The following is a 19,697-nucleotide window of genomic DNA, read 5'->3' as shown; positions in this document are numbered from 1 at the left end:
CAGAATTCAGGCCCTTCACATAATTCTAACCCTGTGGCCTTTTATTAATTTTACAAAGGTGATTTCAGACCCCAAGCAAGGAGGGGATCAGTTTTAGCAAGAGATTATTATCATCCTTGCTTCAAAGTTAAACTATAAACTAAATTCCTCTCATTGTTAGCTCAGCCTATGCCCAGGAATGAGTGAGGACAGCCAGCCTGTGAAGCTAGAAGCAAAATGGAGTCAGCCATGTTAGAATTCTCTTGTTTTCATAATCTTCGCAAATGTAGTTTGATTTTTAGATGAGTTCTATTTTAAGTTGCATTTGTGAAATACTTGTAATATAATGAAAGGTGCACTTTTTTTTTTTTTTTTTAAGATGGAGTCTCATTCTGTTGCCTAGGCTGGAGTGCGGTGGTGCAATCTCGGCTTACTGCAACCTCCATCTCCCAGGTTCAAGTGATTCTCCTGCCTCAGCCTCCCGAGTAGCTGGGATTACATGAACGCACCATCACGCCCCGCTAATTTTTGTATTTTTAGTAGAGACGAGATTTCACCATGTTGGCCAGGCTGGTTTTGAACTCCTGACCTTAAGTAGTCCACCCACCTGGGCCTCCCAAAATGCTGGGATTGCAGGCGTAACACACTGTGCCGGGCCTAAAAGTACACTTTTTGAACAAATGATGCCTTCACCTCCTGGTTGGCCATCCCAAAATGGACATGTTACAAGTTTTTTTCTCAAAAGTGTATTTTTGGACCCAAGGAAGTACAGTTGTTTCTTGGTACCTAGGGTATTGGTTCTAGGATCCCCCACAGATACCAAAGCCCAAGGATGCTCAAATCCCTTGTATAAAATGGGGTAGTATTTGTCTACAACCTACACACATCTTGCTATATACTTGAAATCATCTCTAGATTAATTATAATAGTGCAGTTGACCCTTTAACAATGTGGGTGTTGGGGCACAGACCCCCACACAGTCAAATATTCATGTGTAACTTTTGACTCCCCTAAAATGTAACTATCTAATAGCCTACTGTCAACCAGAAGCCTTATCAATAACATAGTCAATTCACACATATTTGGTGTGTTATATGTATTATATACTGTATTCCCATAATAAAGTAACCTAGAGAAAGAAAATGTTATTAGGAAAATAATTAAGAAAGATAAAATATATTTACGATGCATTAAGCAGAAGTAGCTCATCATAAAGGTCTTTATCATCTTTACATGGAGGATGCTGAGCATAAGAGGAAAAGGAGAGGTTGGTCTTGCTCTCTCAGGGGTGGCAGAAGCAGAAAAAATCTACATATAGGTGAAACCGCAGTTCAAACCCATATTGTTCAAGGGTCAACTGTACATTGTAAATGCTGTCAAGAGTTGTTATACTATATTGTTTGGAGAATAATGTCAAGAAGTCTGTGAAGAAAAATGTCTGTTTGGTACATATGCAACTGTCCTTTTTAATTTTTTTTTTTAATCCATGGTTGTTGAATTCACAAATCTGGAACCCACTGATACGGAGAGCCCACTGTTAGTACATTCATGCACCCTATAATGGTGTTTTAGTCATTGATGGACTGCATATACAATGGTGGTCCCACAAAATTATAACATGATTTTTTTTTTATTTTACCTTTTCCATGCTTAAATATGTTTAAATACACAAATACTTAGCATTGTGTTACAATTGCCTGCAATATTCACTACACAATAACATGCTCTATAGGTTTGTAGCCCAGGAGCAATAGGTTATGCCATACAGCCTACATGTGCCCCAGGCTATACCATCCAGGTTTGTGTAAGTACATCCTCTGATGTTTGCATGACAAAATTGCCTAACACCACATTTCTCAGAAGGTATCCCCATCATTAAGCTCTGCATGACTTTAATTAGTATCAGAGTTCTTGGTTTGTTTTTCAGCTCCATCTCCTACTAAGTGTAGGTGCAGAAGCAGGTTACTTAATTAATCTGACCTTTAGTATCCTCATGTTGAGAAATGAGGAGTGAAACACCTTACGCATGTCATGGTTGTAAGATTTAAATAATGTAACATATTCAAATCACGTAGCATATGGCCTAGTATATAGTATGAGATTGCAAAATGCTGGTTTTCTTTTCTCTTTTCAGAAATATGATCTGTGACTATTTGGGGAACATTTTGGCTGAGGAATCTAAAATAATACTTAGGTGTACACTGAAATAAAACGTACAATTTCAGATTCTTTTCAGTCTTAAATTTTATTCCTAATGGGTAAAAGAATAAGAACTAAATGATTTTTTTAGTTTAAATTCTCAATTACACTTTTAAAATTATATGTTTAAAATTACATGAATTAGGATGTACTTGATGTGTTGACATGATTTAGACATACGGAAAGCAGACTTCATTGGCATCTGATAGATACATTAAATACCAAATTAAAGATACAATAACGCATTTCCAAGTTCAGTGTTTTGTTACTCTATCCCTTTATTCTTTATTCAGTCACACTGTTTAGCTGGAAACCTCTTCCAATGTCTGTTCAGAGTAAACAACATTTTGAAAGGAGTATTTTAATGAGACCATTTGTGTTCCCAGTGCCTTGCAGAGTGACAGATTATGGAAAGCATAGATAAATATTGTTTGAATTGAGGGTATAAAAGTGGAAACATTTTATAAGCTTACCAGTGTCTCACATTGACTATAAACTAGTCAATTTTTCAGATGTGCACCAAATGTAAAACTTTAAAAGAAGCTGAGTCACAATACCCATTATTTTTTTCAATAAAAAATTTTGGAAATGTCATCCCACAATGTTAATTTTTGAGCATCTCTTGCTTCTAGGCTTCTTGAAAGGTACTGAAGCAAGCAGAAAAAGTATTTTCCTCAGTTTTATAATACTAACAATGCTAGTTCATTTCAAAGAGTTTTTACATTTTTATCAAGGTTTTCTGTGTCTACCTATATATCTCTAGTTAGAAACTGATGTGCCATAATCTCTGTAACTGAAAAGTTGTTTAACCTACAAATTTATTTTGCCTTATAATTTTCTGGTGCCTGAAAATGTACTGATAAATGACGCCCTCCCATTGTTCCAAATACCAAGTGTAAAATGCCGTCTGTCTGTGTCTGCATTTAGTATTGATTCTTCAAATGGAAAAGAATCTGTAATAAACACAGGGGAATCAAGACAGGCTTTTAGACTCAGCAGTAGATTCAAGTAGAGAGGGCAGGCCAGAAGCGGTTTTAAACTGCCTGGAAATTACTGTGCAGTGAAAAGGGCTGGGAATCCACAATTTGTTAGTAAACCCAACTCTTATCATAAAAGCTGTCAAAGCACTGACACAAGATACTAGATTTTTTTCCTTTTTTTGTGAACACTTTATAATCTAGTAGTGCAGGGTCAGATGGTACAACAGTTCAAATCATTTCATAAAGCATTGGCCTCAGATAATCAGTAATCCTTTTCTTCATTTTCGTACCCACAGATCTGACCTACAAATCCTTTCAACTTGGAAAAACTCCACTTCATGCAGAGTGTGGACAAAGGGGCTGGTCTTGGACTATTGCTGTGGCAAAGGAGTCTTTTTTCTTCTTAAAAAGGGCAGGTGGGAGGTTAGACTAATTGAATCATTTAGTGGCTGCGACATTTTTAAGTGCTTTCTTGCTTGAGGGGCCAAAATCTATATTAACATTTCTGCCCTTAGCAAGGCAGTCTCTCAAGTCAAGATGAGTTGCCCACAAGTCCAAGGACTCAATAGAGCTCACTAAATAAATAACAAGCAGGTGTGAATTGTGGCAGTCTAATGGATTGTGTTGAATCAAAACTAAAAGGAAAAAAAATAAAATAAAAAGCGAGGGGACCTGGTATCCATGGTCAACCATAAAATGTTTCTCCAATGCCTCCTTCAATCTTGAGTTATTCAGTCAATCACCTCTCTCCCATTTGAATTAGAATGCCAATGTGGTGCATTCAAACAAGTCAACTGATTTGAGAATGTTAATTTGTCAAGGGCATTCTGAAAAGAGAAAAGAACTGTATATTGCCCTACTCAAACTCTTTCCCCTGTATCTCTACAGCACCCCACATGCCTGCCACACACACAGCCATAAGCACCTTATGAATGGAACTAAAGGGTTTAAGGAACAAATAAGATAGATGGTATTTCAAAATTTGTCATGCAGAATCTTTATGTTCCTTCTTGAGACTTTCTGGTATGAGGAAGTTTTATACTATTAATTTCCTCAAAAACAATGTTTTCTAAATGTAGTAAATGATTTTTTTTTCTACATTGCTCATTTCCAATCCAGTTATTTCATAGTTTTTCCTCTCCTTTCTGTTCTTTACCATGTTGATTGAAAGACATCAAGTCAAATTAATTGCTTGCAGTAATTAACAATACTTTTAAAACTCTGATCAAATTATTTGACAATTCATATACGAAAATAGAAAGATGAAGCTATAAAGTAAGTCCAGAAAAAAATAATAGCTATAATTTATTGTGTTCACACTGTGTGCCATGTTAAGTCTCGAATTAAGCACCTTACAAATATTAAAGAATAATAGGCATTGAACCAGACATTAAGACAAATTTTAAAGCTACAATAGTTCTAATGGCCTGTCAGAGTCAGTCACATATACATACAAATTTGATTTTGATTTAGGTGACGTGATGAAGCCCCGATGCCTGTATGTTTCTCCTCCCAAAAGATGTTGAAATTTAACTAACCAAGATCCATTCTTTGGAATCTGTTATTATTTCTTAGAAATATTTTAAGCAGAACAACTCTTCTAAATTTTATTTCCCTAAGGCACTATCAATCTCTTTGTCTTTGCTAATTCTCCCTACTTTTCTCTCTCATGATTCTCTTTTTGCTTTTTTTTTTTTTTTGTCTACTATAAGTTAACAACCAGCAAAGAATGTTGTCATCCCTGAATTAAAACATACTGCATACTGCAGCCCACTGTGTCACATGCAAATACTTTTCTCAGAATGGAAAAACGCAGATCTTGAAGGAGAAATTTCACCTTTTGCACACAATTGCTCACTGTTTTAAATGGATGAAATTGATTAGAAGTATAGTTCCATGAATTAATTGGAAGAAGGCATTACAGTGTCCGTTTAAGAAATTGACACAAAGAAGATCTAAAGGAAAAGAGAAATTTAAATGTGGTAATAGAATAGTTCTGTGCCTGAACGGGAGGAGGAGAAGTAAGTTGAGCTGAATAATTTGAATTTTAGTAGAATTTACAGTAAGTCTCTGATTTTGTAATCTTATGCTGTGTTCTACACAAATTGCCTACCAATGTGGAAACTACCACAAAGTAATCAACTGCAACACATTCTTTGACATGAGAAGGGAATTAGAAGGAAGGACTGCTTCAAAGAGTTTGGTAGCACACTTTATACAACCCCCCCTCTTTTTTTAATTAACAAAATAGTTTGGAGTCCTTTTTCTACCACTAGGTTATTATGTGTGTGTGATCTATAATCTTCCTCCTGAAAATTGTTTATGTCCTAATTCCCAGGCCAAATTGATAGACACCTCTCAAACCACCCGATATGGTTTAGATTTGTGTCCCTGAACTCTCAAGTCAAATTGCAATCTTCCATGTTAAGAGGGGCCTGCTGGGAGGTGATTAGATCATGGGGGCAGGTTTCCCCCTTGCTAATCTCATGACAGTGATGAGTGAGTTGTCATGAGATCTGGTTGTTTAAAAGCATGTAGTACCTCCCCCTTTCTATCTCTTTCTCCTGCTCTAGTTATGTAAGACGCGCCTGCTTTGCGTTGCACCATGATTGTAAGTTTCCTGAGACCTCCCCAGCCATTCTTCCTGTACAGCATGCATAACCATGAGCCAATTAAACCTCCTTTCTTTATAAATTACTGTTTCAGGTATGTATTCATAGAAGTTTAAGAGTGAACTAATACACCACCCAATCAGCAAGACTTTAAATAAGAATAATACTTCTACGCCAGGACTTCCCTACTCTCGAGAGGACTTTGAGGTTGACTCTGATGCTTCTAATTAGATAACAGGTATAGTTTTGTTTTTGTGTTTTTTTGTTTTGTTTTGTTTGTTTGTTTGTTTTTTGAGACTGGGTCTCTGTCACCCAAGCTGGAGTGCAGTGGCTCAATCACAACTTACTGCAGCCTTGACTTCCCAGGCTCCAGTGATCTTCCCACCTCAGCCTCCCAAGTGGCTGGGACCATAGGTGCACACCACCATGTCCGGCTAATTTTTGTATTTTTGTTAGAGGCAGGTTTCACCATGTTGGCCAGGATGGTCTCAAAATCCTGAGCTCAAATGATCCACCTGTCTTGGCTTCCCAAAGTGCTGGGATAACAGGCGTGAGCCACTGTGTCTGGCCACCAGTTATAGTATTTGTTGTATCAGCAATGACCACAGGCTTTGAGAATCTGTAGCACTTTGTCCCATTTTTTTTCCGTCTAAATTTTCTGGCAGGGTTTCTGTTTTGTTCCATGTTTTGTCTGGGCAAACCCTTTCCCAGGAGACCAGCATCCTGTTGATGCACATTGCCTTCCTGTGTGTACTTCTATCACCCGTTTCAAAAGCCATGCCCAGTCCCATAAAGCCGAATTCCTTCTCTTCATCTTCTCCATGTTGCAAGATAGACACACAGATTCCTGGTAACGTGTTACATAGGTTAACCCAGAATCAGGAAAAGATCACTCAGGGACAGGGAGCTCCCATGAGAAGAACCGAAAAGACATCAGTTGAATAGGCATATAAGGGGTGATGACTTGAGAATAAGTCAAAATACATGGAGTAGAGGCAAAAAAAAAAAAAAAAAAAAAAAAAGTTCTGGTTTTATTCTGGTTTTAGAAATAATCAGAAAGAATTCCAAATGGATTCAGGACTAAAGGTATCAGACATATATGCCAAAGGACCCAAATGTCAAGATTATGAGAAATGTGTCATGGGAAAGAGAATGAGAAGTTGTGCAGAGAATTAAATTTGGGCACAATAAGTTGCTTCTGCAAAATGACATTTGTCTAAACCATTCAGCAGGATCTTACTTTGTTTTGCCTATGTGGACTCGAGGAAGGAAAGCTTCCCCTTTGACCTCTGAAGGTTCACTGAAAATGAAATGACAAAATGCAGATTAATAGGAGGAAAAGGAATATAAATTTTTTTAAATGCTGGGCATGGTGGCTTATGCTGTAATCCCAGCACTTTGGGAGGCCAACGTAGGAGGATTGCTTGAACCCAGGCATCAAGGCTACAGTGAGCCATGATCATGCCACTGCACTTCAGCCTGGGAAACACAGTGAGACTCTGTCTCAAAAAAAATAAAATTAAAAAGTTAAAAAATTACTCCACGTGCATAAACATGGAGAAGTCATAGGAGAATGATTACCCAAAAACCCAATGAGATCTAGATGCGTATATATTTTTCTTCATAGAGGAAGCTGAGATGGGAGGCATAGGAGTACATGATTTTCAAGGGAAATAAATGAGCCCAAAAACCAATGGCTTGCAACAAAGTTCCTCTGAGTTCTGGGAGAGATGGCAGGACTTCGTGGTGAACAAAGACGGTCTTATGACGCAGATAAAGCTTTCCAGGTATTCTCTTTGAGCTGCCACAGAAAAATAGATAAAAAGTCTGCCTGGATATGGGGAAGACTCTCATTCTCTTCTCTACTCTGGTAGCTAATCCTTCCTGGTTATTGAATGAGATTCCCAGGGAAGAGAATACTGAAACAATTGAATTTCTTTTGGAAAGAAGCTTTCTTAGTCAGATAAGGAAATCCCAGAGAGACTGTCTCCCTTCTTGTGCTTCGGAAAGAAAGAGAATCAGAGAGACAGAAGAAAGATCATAGAGAGACCTTGCTTCTGAGACTTATTTCTGAGGGCTTTCAGTTTTCTTTAATTTAAAGCAATCAGCGTGCCCACGCTTCATATTTTGTAGTATCACTTTCTGTGCCCCAACACAAATGACCAAGTAAGTAATAAGTCTTTGAATTATCTGAGATCATTACATTAGGTGTGGCATGTTTTTATATCCCATACCTTTAAATGAAAGGAGTAGAAAAATCAGCTCAACAAGGAACCGACTTGACGCAGGTCAGTTTCCCTAAAGAACACTAAGAGGAGATTAGCCTGCAGGATGTGTAATGAGGAATGTCTTCAAGGTCATTATCTATGTGAAACGTAAGAAAGCCGGACTAGGCAGAGGGAGACGTTGGGCCCTTATTCAATCACAGAAAGAGATCAGCTAACCCCATAAGAACTCTAAAGCTTCTAAAGCCCTTGAAATATGCCCTGAGTTGAAGCAAGGGGGCTGGGTTTGATCCCTGATTCACTGCAGATTGCCCCTGAGAAGGAGTATGACCTCCAGCAACGTGGTCCTGTTCAGCTTGAAAACACTTTTGCAACATTACGACCGTAGATAAATCTGGTATGGTTGACTCCATCTTGCATCTGACCTCCAAGCTGTCCATGGTCATTCCTGGGCATAGGTCAAGCTAACTCTAGAAGGAATTGAGTTCATAGTTTAACTTGAAAGCAGAAATGATAGTAGTTTCTCTCTAAAACTAATCTCCCTCCTTACTCAGGGACTGAAACTGTCTTTGTAAGATTAATGAAAAGCAACAAGAATATAAGTATGACAGAGGCCTGAATTCTGCTAAAATGTATGTGTGGATTCTATAATGCCTTACTGCTCAGGAGTCATGTGGCCAGAGGTTACAAGATTTGTGACCTCAATTGCTCCTATAGATAACATCACTATTATAGAACCTGAGATTGTTTTTTTTAAAGAGATTTTTCAGACTGACCCCAGCTAGACTCATGACTCAACTCATCCTGTGGCCCCACACACAGGTGAACTCAGTGCAAGAGGACAGTTTTCTACACCCCTATGATTCATCCTCAACCAAATCAGCAGCACCCATTTCTTAGCCCCCTGCCCACCAAATTGTCCATATAAAACCCAGCCTCTGAGCCTTTGGGAAAACTGATTTGTCTTGAGGAAGCCTTCTCCCACATGGGCTGACCTCACATTAATTAAACTCTTTCTCTACTGCAATGCTGTGGTCTCAGTGGATTGTATTTTGTCTGTGCAGAGGGAAAGAATAAATTTTCGAGTGATTGCAAGCTAAGAGAAATTCCTAGAAAGATTAGACAGCTGAAAACTATTTGTACTCCTAGTAGCTGGAAGAAGCATTTCAATGCTATAGGAAGATCTCAGTTATGAGCACAGTTTTCACTACAGAAGGATAACCAAAAGATATTTTATGTGAGTTTGGATGCATTTTTGAGTTACAGATTTTTTCCCCTCTCTATTTTATCTCTGTGCCAGCAAGGGAGGTTCTGGCAGTGTGGAAAGCAGAAGTAGCCAACAGAAATTTCACACTTAAGACTTCCAAAATTTGCATGTGCAATGTGGAGACTAGGGTTCCAGGGTAGCAAGGGATAAGATTGTGGATCCTGGATCAGTAGGGAGCTGGCCCTGCTCCCTGGCAGCACTTCAGAAAGGTAGCAAGATAAAAATCTGTGTGACATTTTTGAAAAGAGAGAACCTGGACATTGGAGTACCCAGCTTAATGAAATACCTCTGTGTCCCAAGAGGAGCTGGCTCTAAGTGGGCTATGGAGATGAGCAAAAGAGATGTATTAGTGTTCACTCCTGTGACCATTACCAGAGGATACCTACTCCTTCCCCATTGAGAATCAGTGGCACTCAATAAAACCCTGTCATCTTTGGGGATGGAGGAAAGCCCAAAGCATAACAAAGTTTGAATATCTTACCAGCCTACAGGATAAGGGCTTAGAATCAAAGTCACGTGTAGTCATATTAAAAAAAAAATGAAAGAATGCAGTATTTCTTGCAAACCTAAGTTTCTGGCCTGAAGTCTATACTGGGTTGAAACCTATGGTGAGCTAGCTCAGGAATAGAAAATTATGACTGCAACTTCTATACTGGTAAAACCAGTATGGAATATTCCAAAAGATTTCATACCATACTTAAAAATTGTTGCTAACACGAATGAACAGAGTTTCTGTGCTGCCACAGAAAACATTGCAGTAAAGGGACCTCCAGGAGGAGACAGATATTTCTAGAAAAACAAGAGACAAAATGTTATGGCAAGTCCAAAAGACTTGTGGAAGACCTAAAAATATTTGCATAAGGAGAATGTTAGCAGAAATCCAACTTAAGGGGCCAAGAGTTTAGAGTCATCTAAAAAGTGGAAGTAATCATACAAGGAATATGTGCTGCCAATATTTAATATTTCTTTTTAACATCTTAATAAAACAGATAAGAAATAAACAAAAGTTTTAAAACTAAGGAGAAAATATCCAGATACTTTTGCCAGCAACCACATGTCTTTTGTAAGGAATGGCAGAGCTTTGTTGTGAGTCTGCTATGGTCTGAATGTTAGTATCCTGCCAAAATTTGTTTTGAAACCTAAGTCCCCTGACTAACCCATCAATGCAATAGTATTAAAAGGTTAGCGTGAGGTTAGCCTAGAGAAAAAATGAGAGAGAGAGAGACTCAGGTTCAGGAAAAAATGAGAGAGAGAGACTCAAGTTCAGGAAAAAATGAGAGAGAGAGACCCAAGTTCAGGCAAGCATCTATTTAACCTGCAGGCTGCTCCATTACAGACAGAGGAGGCAGCCCTGAGCTTACAAAATGAGGGGTTTATATGAGGGAGAGAGACCCTATTGTTTATTTGTTGGTTAACTCTGCCACATATCACCTTGTGATATTTATGGTGCCGGAGGGTGTAGGTAAAGTTCGTTAATGCTTCCCATGTCCTACCCCTGTGCGGTCTGCATAGTTTGTAATTGAGGTTTGCTTTATAGCACCAAGGCCTGATAGGTAAAGTCTGCTGGCTTCACCAGGGCACCTAGATAAGGGCTTAGAAATGTAAAAAGGTTTAAGAGAAAAGTGGGCAGCACAGAGAGGTTTGGGTGGAGTGTTGACAATACCAAGAAGCTTTTTAGGGCAGTTTGTCCCTACCAGTTAGGCCTTTGGGAAATGAGTAAATGGGATTAATGCCCTTATAAAAGATGTTGAAGGGAGCTGCCTTGCCCTTTCCACCATTTGAGAACACAGCATTCTCCCCTTCAGTCATGTAAGAGAGCAGGACCTTATCAGACATCAGACACTGAATATGCTGATGTCTTGATCTTGGACGTCCCAGCTTCCAAAACTGTGAACAATAAATACCTGTTGTTTATAAATTACCCATTCTAAGATACTTTGTCATGGTAGTCTAAGCAGACTAAAACAGAGTCCAACAGAGAATGTGTTGGAGATTATGTTTATATAATAACTTTATCGTGACTTTAGCCTGAATACATAAAGAATAAGACATTTTTCCATTTGTTTCCTTTGTCCAAAATGTCTGTAGGATGGCAGACTTTAGCATTAGAATACGTATAATTTTCTGAAGGAATGTTAAATTCTGTCAACTCCAAGTCCGATCAATGTGGTTACATATATTTTATGTGGGATTTCGCTACAGTGGCCAGGTTGTTCTTGGACTCCTGGGGTCAAGTGATCTTTCTACCTCAATCTCCCAAGTAGCTGATATTACAGGCATGTGCTACTATGCCTAAAGTCATACCTATTTTTAAAATTTCAGGTATACATTATGTATTACACCATAAGCATCCTGGAAAATCAATGATATCAGCAGGAAAGAAAACAGGGAATCTTAAAGAAAAGCTGAAATATTAAAATAGAGATGGTTTACCAATGACACTATGTTTTGAAAAATTTTAGATTTACTTTCTCAAAGAGTAACATAAATTATTTAAACTTTTGGGTAGAATTTTGAGTTGTTACCTAAAAATTACATCAGAAGGATCAAGATTTATGTCCACATTTACATATGGCAATTTTGTTCACAATCTGTCAGAATTGACCTTTTATGAATTTGAGACGATGTAGGAAGAGGTATCGGATCTCCCTGGCATGAATGAAAAAAAAAATGCTAATAGGTTTCTAGTGGAGGTTATTAAGCAGCCGGATATAGAAATCAATAGGACTGTGCATTTATGTAAGAGAAGGTTATTGAACAGAAAATTGCAACAATAAAGTTCTGTTGAGAGAGGTTTGTGTTCAAGTTAGTTTTCTCTGTATTCCTCTCTCAGTCTTGTTCAGAAACAACTATAGCAATATGCAGGAAAGCAGATGGAATTTGGCACCATTTCAAAGACTGCAGATTGGATGCTATGTATTTAAACTGCATGTAATTGAGAAATTATGAATGAGTCTTTGGGATAGAAAATGTCAACCATTTCCTGTTTTGCTGCAATTGGTTTGATTTATAATGACTTTATCAATAGTAAAATAAAAGGAAATGTATATACTAAAATATAAGAGCAGAAGAGGAAAAGTCAGTGAAGTTACAAAGTGTGCCATTTTTTTAATGGAAAATGATTGACATTCAATTAAGAGACAAAAGTAATAAATAAGCTTACCCTTACGTAACCATAGTATCAAAATATAGAAAGCTTTATAATAAGCTAAAGTCAATAGACACAGATACAAAATGAATAATGCAGAGCAAAGTCTGGCTTTGAAAAGGGAGATAGAAATTGCCTAATTGCAAATTTCCTCATTGTTTCAAAGTCAATCTTTTTGTTCTCTGATATATCTGCAGATAGTTTATTTTGCTTCTGACTGTGAGGTAATCAACATCTTGCCCCAGGCATAGCTGGTATTCAACCTATGTTTCTCCGTGCACTCAGTAGGGAAGCCAATAGCAAAAACAGGCAAGTGCTAGAATTTAGCATGTTGACTAAAAACTCAAGGACTGCAGCTTGGTGGGAGTTCTGGTGTTTCTAGGCAGTAATTATACTAAACAACATAAAGGGCATAAGGGCACTTGGTTTACATACTGATTGAATCAATGAGCCAGCCCACTCTACATTTACATATCATGTTCTCTTAAGTCTTTTCTCTTAGAATTACCCCAAGCAATGACTCAAAGGCTCTTGCTGTTTAATGAAAACAGTTGCAAATGAAACCTTCCTACTGTAAAACTTACCAGAAGTTGACATCTGTCTCAGGAAGCACTTTTGTGTCAGTTTGTCTTATAAGAATCCCTTGTTCTGAATGACCTGAATAAGTAATGCTTTCTTCTTCTTCCTTTTGAAGTAGATGGTATCCAATCTCCAGCAATGTCATCATGAAATTCTCTCACAATTCTTAGTAAATTCTAAATGTGTAAAAGATTTAGGTATTTGTCAAGCAGTCTATCCATTTTTCTCTGATTTCACACAGCTCTGAAGAGTCTTTTAGAAGAGTCTCTTCTGCTGGGGCACATGTATACATATGTAACAAACCTGCACGTTGTGCACATGAACCCTAGAACTTAAAGTGTGTATGTGTGTATATATATATACGTGTATATATATACATAGAGAGAGAGAGAGAGAGAGAGAAAGAATGACAGCTGTGCCAAGATCACCTAAGGCTGATGAGGGCTAGCAAAGTTCTTCACTTAAATCTACCAAGCCAAATAAACAACAGAAAGCTTTCAAAAAAAAAAAAAAATGAGTGTCTTCTGTCCAGTTACTTTAAAGGTAGTTCCTACTACAGAAAACAGATAATCCCTGAGAGAATTACACAGTAGTCTCTTCTCCCAGCATCAACATACAGTTAGTTGATATATACAATAGGTATGTATGTATTTATTTATTTAGAGACAGAGTCTCACTCTGCCGCCCAGACTGGCAAGCAGTGGCATGATCACGGCCCACTGCAGCCTTAACCTCCCGGGCTTAAGTGATCCTCCTGCCTCAGCAGCCCGAGTAGCAGGGAATACAGGCATGCACCACCACAACTGGCTAACTTTTTAAATAAAAAATTTATAGAGATGGGTGTCTGTGTTACCTAGCTATGTTACCTAGCCTGGTCTTGAACTCCTGGGCTCAAGCAATCCTCCCACCTCAGCCTCCCAAAGTGCTGAGATAACATGTGTGAGCCACAAAGCCTGGCCTAAACATAGTAAATTGCCCGGGGAGCCTACAGAAAACTAGTTCCCCTAACAATCCACAAATAAAAATAAATACAAATTATTTGGGGGGCAACCTTGTCAGCCTTTGTCAAATAAAACAAATCCAGACTTAATAAGGAAGACTTTATCAAAAGGATTACTCCAAGCAAGGAAGAGGCTAATGGAATAGAAGAAAAGAGAACTATTGCAATGGTGAGAATACTTTGACATAGATCTGGTTGCTTCAAAGGTTAGGCAAAAAGGGGTTTTCTTCTACAGAGAAGAGTTAACAAATGTGGATAGAGACAGGTGCTACAGAAGTAAGATGGAAGGATAGTGGGATTTGATAGTAGATCAAGCCATATTTTATTCTGAGGCCAGCTAAGTTTCCCATTTTTCGTAAGGAGCTGTATGCTGGTTCAGGCTAAGGGTGGACCAAGTTTAGGAGCCTGGTGGAAGGAGAGAATCTTAATCGAAATCTGTTTAATAAGAACTTTGTTTCCAGTAATCAGTGGGGACAACAAATTCAGCTAATCATTTAGGGGTAAAAAAATGAAAATTTGGAGGGCCTCTGTCTGGCCTTGCAATAGGCAAATAAGCCATCAGTGAGACTTATCTAAGTCTTATGGGGAAGCGTAGTTATTTCCAGTAAACTATTTTCTGGAACATAAAAAGGTGCAGGTTGATGGGGTTAAGGACACACTACCACAAAACATGACTCCTTGGCATTTCAGAAAACAACAGAATCAGGAAGGTCCCCCTGACCTTCTTCTGCCCTTCTCCCTTGATTCAGGTTATAAAAGAATTCTCCAAGTTTCCTCTAAAGCAAGCTATAAAGCCTTCATTCCAGAAGTACCCTCCCTATTCCTTGAGAACAGGAACATTCTTATCTCAGAAGACACAGATATGCCAAGAAGATATTGAACAAATAGGCCTTGCTAAGTACCCCTCAATACGACTTGAATGTCTCCTCTAAAACTCATGTTGAAATTTAGTTGCCATTGTAATGGTTTTGGAAGGTGGGGCCTTTAAGAGGTGATGAGGTCACCCTCATGATTGGATTAGTGTCATTATCAGGGGGTGGGTTACTTATCGCTTGAGGGGGTTAGCTATTACATGAGTAGGCTCCTGATAAAAGAATGAGTCTAGTTCAATTCCTTCTATCTCACATGATCACTTGCCCTTCCACCATGTTATGACACAGCACTTTGCCCTTGCCAAACACAGGCATAATGTTCTTGTACTTCCCAGACTCCAGAAACATGAGCCAAATAAGCTTATTTTCTGTATAAGTTATCCAGTCTGTGGTATTGTCTTATATCAGCAGAAAATGGACTAAGACATCACATTGGTACTGACAGTGGGATTGTTGCTATATCAAATACCTGAATGGGAATGTCTACCCTATGCTTATCTCATCATTGTATTTTGGAAGTATATAACTTGTTTTGACATCACAAGCTCATAGCTGGAGGGAATTTGCTTTGGGATAAATTATGCCTTGAGTCTCACCCAAATCTGTTTTAAATGAGACTCTGGACTTTGTACTTTTGAGCTGATGCTAGAATGACTTAACACTTTTGGGATTATTGGCACGGAATTAATGTATTTTGTATGTGAGAAGAATATTTTAAGAACGAGGCACAGAATGCTGCAGTTTGAATATCCTTTCCAAAACTCATGCTGAAAGTTAATTGTCACTGTAACAGTGTTGGGAAGTGAGATCTTTAAGAGTTGATTAGGTCATGAGGGATCTGCCCCTATGAACAGATTAATGCTGTTATCTCAGGAGTGAATTAGTTATCATTTGAGTGAATTCCTAATAAAAAGGATAACTTTGTTTATATTTCTTTTCTTTGTCTCACATGCTCATTTGCCCCTCTACCATGATATAATGCAGCACAAAAGCCCTCACCCGATGTTGGTAGCATGCTCTTTGACTTCCCAGCCTCCAGAACTATAAGCCAAGTAAACTTTTTTTTTTTAATAGATTAGTTTGTGGTATTCTGCTTTAGCAGCAGAAAATTGACTAAGATACCCCGCAGTATATTACCATTACATCATACCCTCTCTGTTCCATTACGCTTCTGCATGACTGACCACTCATTATCAAACTTAGCACAGAAATACACAGATTCCCCTCTTTCTTGGAGTCTTCATTTCTAAAGGCTCTTGTGTCATGTAAAACTTATATTAAATAAATGTGTATGTGTTTCTCTTGTTAATCTGTCTTTAGTTAATAGAGATTTCAGCCGTGAACCTTGTGATAGGTGGAGAAAGAAAACTTTTCCCCTCTGCAGGGGATTTCTGATTTCTCTAACCTTCACTGTTTTTCAGAAGTACATGGCTCAGGTAAAATTCAACATTGTCATCTTTTATGTATAGGCATATTTTATGGATATAAGAACTGCTCATCTTAGATTCCTAGTCTCTAGTGTTGGCCTGACACATAAAAGAATTTCAACGTTTCATGAGGTCAAGGGTAAGACTCCTTATCTTGTAAAGGCAAGAGTATGAACCTCTTGTACATACTCACCTTTATTTCTGCCTTGGTTTTGTTAGAGAAAAATCCTTCAGACACTTGTTAAAGATGGTAAATAAACTTTATCCAAGAAGAGGACGACTGCAGAGGTGCCTTTGAAGCAGGAGAGAGATCAAGCTAAACTTTAAATACAACAAGGACAGATGGGGATCAGTGGGTGAAAAATTAGTATGAGTTAATGTAAGAGTAGGGAGATTCCTGCTCAAGGTAGGCCAGGGCAATATTGAGAGTGAGGGATAAGAAATTTGATCAGATATTGAGGCTGGGAGATTTTTCATTGAACTGATTCAACAGGATTCATGCAGAAACTGGACTAAACACACCAAAGACCAAGACCAAGTACAGAGCCTAATCAGAACGAGAACTTGGAGAAGCCTGACCCCAGTTTAGTCAAGGATTCTTTGTCAGTCTAAACATATTAGCAGGCAAAAATCTGATTGTAGGAAAATAAAAGAAATAAGGTGGACCCCAGTCATCATAACTCTAAAATCCCTAAAGCTCAGGCAATCCTATTTTAAGCATATTTGACAAAGAACAGAAGGGGCTTTGTGATTCCTAATTAAGATCACAGCCCACCACAAAAGCTGGTTCTTCAGGAGAAGTGTGAATTGATTTTGCATGAACAAGAGCTAGTTTAAATTGACATAGGAAACCACTTCTGCAGACCTGCTGACTTCTTAGTCAGAAGCACCTCCATCATCAGAGCCACACTGTCTTGTTAGACAATTGAGGTCATTTGTTGTGGTTGCAGGTGTCACTTACATTACCCTTATCTTCTAGTTTCACACTGATCTGATCTCTTCACAACATTAAAAAGATCTGAAACCCCATCTCTACTAAAAATACAAAATTAGCCAGGCATGGTGGTGCATGACTTTAATTCCAGCTGTTTGGGAGGCTGAGGCAGGAGAATCGCTTGAACCCAGAAGGCTGAGTTTGCGGTGAACCGAGATTGTACTGTTGCACTCCAGGCTGGTGACAGAGCAAGACTCAGTCTCAAACAAAACAAAACAAAAGAACTGATTCACCTTAGCAGATATCTTCACTCCTTCCTGCCAAAATAAAGGCCTTTTGTGTTCTTCAAAAGTCTAAGGGAACTGGAGATGACACAGTACCTGGGGAATTTAGAAAAGGAGAGTGGAGGCTCCCCGCAAAGGAACACAATTCTTAGGGTGGAGAACAGATGCAATTGAGGTTATTTCACTCATTCAGACTTTGCTGCACATTTTCTCTTTAATGACAAAAGTTTTTAGATGACATGTTTATAAATAACTTTCAAAATAACATTGTTAAACTTAGCCTTTGACTCTATCCTATGTATTTTCCAGAGCTGATAAATAAAAGTTTCTGCAAAGTCAGGATTTATTCTTTTATGCCTCTGTCAATAATGGATTAGTCGAAACAAAAGGATTCTATGTGTGTGTACAGTGATTAAATCATGCTGTTCCACCTCACTGCTAAAGATTATTATGCCTCTGGAAATATTTTGATTCTGAAAAGATTTGGCCTGACTTCCTTAGTACCAGAGAAGAAAAGTCCTGCTATTTTCCACTATTCTCCTTGCTAAACCTCTCATTCTGTTCCTTCAAACTCACATCCCAAGTGAATCAAACAACACCTACACTATAGTCTTAAATATCCCTAAGCAACTCCCTGAAGTGCTTGGAGGACTACTCAGACAAGGTACTGATGGAAGATTTGATTGATGACTCATGGGTGCTGTAGACAAAATTGAAGTGGTGGCATGAAGCTAGAAAAGGAACTGCTGCTAAGACTGAGTGTTCTCCCAGAAACTGTTTCCTAACACACCTGGATTACCTTTTCAAAGACATACACATGCTCGTACACACACAGAGACACTCTGCTTTTTAGTGAATGACAAAATGATTTTGTTGTATATAACTTTTTTTTTTAACCAATTAAAGAGAAAACAATTACATTAACTTCAAATCTATGGCCATGGTAATTTTTTTGTCTCCTCCATTTGGCTAAATGCTTGATAATTGCAATAACATTTCACTCATGGATAGATCACTCTTCTGAATATGAATACTGGGCTCAGGTACACTCCTCACATTTTGTGAATCCTTCACCTAATTAATAGGAGGTGAGTCTCTTAACCTGCTGCCCAGGTCCCATGGCAGATTATTAGCACTATTGCTTTGATTGATCTTTTTAAGTGCTCCTCTTGGGAAAGATATTTGAAAGTCACATTTAAATAAGGATTCAACAATTACTGAACATTAATTCTCTTCTAGTCTCAAATGCTATTTCTGGCAAAGGTTATGGAGACAATTTTAATGGGAGAAATACACCATTATTTAGTTACTCCTGATTCCCAATACACGGCAAACGTTTTGTGCTAATTTTTTTTACTGACCTTCTCTAATGATATGGATTTTCATTCACATTTGAAATGTGGATAATAAAGCAAAAGAGAAAAGAACTAGAACTCACAGAGACTTATTGTATCTCTTCATTCCAAATACAGCCCTCAGTGACATGGCATCTCATTCAAAGGATGCGATTTAATTTGTATCCAAGAAAATTCTTCCTTTACTCTCTCATCTTATTCTCAATTAATAGAATATAGTACAACCAAAAGGCTTTTTCCATATAGAATCATAAAGCTGAAAAGAACCAAATTTCATTCACTAAGAAAAACAGACAGACTCAAACAGTGTAAATAATTTTCCCAAAGACACAAAATTTGATAGCAGTAAAACCATGACTTGAGACCAGGTCTCTGGACATCCAGTCTTCTCGCTTCTGCATAATGTTGCTTAAATATAACTTGTGAATTCATTATTTTTGAAAGTCAAGCATATATCTTTTCCTACCCTGCCTTCAGACAAAAATATAAAATGAAGAAAATTCAGATTCCAAAAGAAGTAATTATGTAATTGCGATTGCATTTGAAATTTCTAATCTATACAGTAAAACTGCTTATGGAAGGAAAATAAAGGGGAACCATGAAATCAAAAAGGGAATGAGTTTGAAACTTTCTTAAATTTTACGAAACTTTTAAATAAAGATATATTTTTAGAAAAACAACCAAAAATGCAAACTAATGACTGAGAGAGACATTAAAAATACAAAGCAATGCTAAATGCAACTTAACAAAATTTTTCTGCTGTCAGGAAGGTAAGAAACCAATAAAGAAAAAAATGAGAATATTAGTGGATGAAACAGGAAATGAAGAAGCTCCGG

This window comes from Theropithecus gelada, chromosome 2 (assembly GCF_003255815.1).
Source record: "Theropithecus gelada isolate Dixy chromosome 2, Tgel_1.0, whole genome shotgun sequence".
Lineage (NCBI taxonomy): Eukaryota > Metazoa > Chordata > Mammalia > Primates > Cercopithecidae > Theropithecus > Theropithecus gelada.
This window is presented reverse-complemented; position numbering follows the sequence as displayed.